The sequence below is a fragment of the Fukomys damarensis genome, unplaced genomic scaffold (genome assembly GCF_012274545.1).
Source record: "Fukomys damarensis isolate Sample0158 unplaced genomic scaffold, DMR_v1.0_HiC HiC_scaffold_34, whole genome shotgun sequence".
NCBI lineage: Eukaryota > Metazoa > Chordata > Mammalia > Rodentia > Bathyergidae > Fukomys > Fukomys damarensis.
Window position 1 is genome coordinate 22,697,816 of NW_022900946.1, and position 2,020 is coordinate 22,699,835.

Here is a 2,020-nt window from a genome sequence, read left to right on the forward strand (position 1 = left end):
CGCCCGCTCGAGCTGGGTCCCCGGGGTCCCCGGGCGGGGCGGTGAGGCCGCGGCGCCTAGTGGAGCAGGTGCGGCTCTCTCCCTGCGTCCCCCGGCTCTCATTAGCGGGCAGCGCAGGCCACATCTGGGCTCCAGCAGCCCTCTCACGCAGGCCAAGCAGAAGGGAATCCTGGGGACACCAGCCTTGGGCGGGGTTCCGTCTGCAACATCGAGGGAACACAGTGGGCTGAGGGTTCACCTGCACGGGCACACAAGGATCCCTCAGCGCTTACTAATGGCCCCGGGGGTGGGCTGGTGTCTGCAGAGGCCCGGAACCCAAACAATTCCCAAGCCCCACAAGCCCCCCATGCCCCCTTGGGGAGAGAAGGACACTGAAGAAAACAAGCGGGGAGGCTTCTAGGTCTTAACACACACGGAGATCCGAGCATCAGTGGGATGGAGAGGGCGTCAGTTAAGACAGAGGACAGGGGGCCGGGCGTGGTGGCGCACGCCTGTGACCCCAGCACTCGGAAGACTGAGGCAGGAGAATCGCTGTGAGTTCGAGACCAGCCTGGGCTTCATAGTGAGTTCCAGGTCAGTCTCAACTACATAGTGCGACCCTGTCCCCAAAAAAAGGACAGGGGTCAGTAGTGCCTTTGGCTGGGGCTCTGACCAAAGGCCTGGGTCTGAGTAAAGGAGGTGGCCTCAGAGCAGCTTGAGCCTCCTTTCTTAGACACTCTTGCCCCATCCCCATGTCTGGGGCCACCCAGAGTCAGACAAACCCAGGGGTCAGACACACCTTGGCCAAAGAGTCCCTCTGAGCAGGAAGCCAGTACTGGCGCTGAGGCGCTGGGGCCCTTGAACCAGGACCCTTACCTGCCCAAAATCTTTCCGAAACAGGATCCTGCAAGGACGCCCAGGCCACGCTGGAGATCCACCCCGATGCCCTTTCCCTGCAGGGAATAGAAATGTTACAAATGACACTGACTCCACTCACCAGAGGGAAGCCAGCCCCCTGCGGCCAGCCTATGAGGGTGGGCACAGGTGACCTGGGACCTAAAAGTGATGTGACCTTGCCTAGGACAGGAGCCCCCTGCAGCTCCCAGCACATCCTGAACTTGGCCAGCACCAGGAATGAACTACAACAACAACAACGTGTGGAGACTTCTGGCCCAAGGCCAACCCCCCACCCCCGCCGCCTCTTGGTGCCCAGCACCCCAGAGTGGGAAACGGGGAGACATAGACCCATTCATACCTCATACCTGGGTCAGTGACCCTGTCCTGTGACTCCGAACGGCCTGGACACAGCTGGGGGGGGGGTCTGAGATGGCGGAGCTGGTGGAAGAGGGAGAGAAAGAGCCTGGAATGGGACCCTGAGCCAAGAGGCTGCTGGAGAATCTGGGTGCGAAAAGTTGAGACAAAAGCCCCCTCTCTCAGTCCTTGGGCACCCTGGCCAGGATCTGTCTGATCTCCAACTGGCCCACCAGGCCCTTTGCAATGGAGGGGACATGAGCCACTCCCTCCCCAGCCTCTGAGACCTCTGCAGGGACCCGTACCAGGAGATGGGGGATACCCGGTCAGCCAGTGTCACACACACTCCAGGCAACCTCGGAACAGGGCTGACACAACACTAGGCACTTGCAGAAATGCCCCACACACTCACTCAGCACCCGAGGTGTGGGGTACCCACCAGCGTTACACCAGCCTGTGGCCTGCGCAGGCCATTCCTGGCACCATGGATTCACAGGGACACACCTGGCATCAAACAGCCCCAACCACAGACCGCCCCGCACGTCCTTCAGGCCCCACACAATGCTGCCCTGGGCGCTCAAGCCTGTCGCCCACAAAGACCCCTTTGGAGCCCTCCCCCCCCGCGGGAGCCCCACTCCGGGGAATGAGCCCACACCTAGCCGGGTCCTGCCTTTGTATCCCGGTCATTCTCAGAGTGACCGGTCTCATGGCCGGCGGGGCCGCTGCCCGGAGGATTAAGGCGCCGCGGGGCGGGGCGTGGGGCGGGACAGTTCGGGCATTCGCGGGGCCA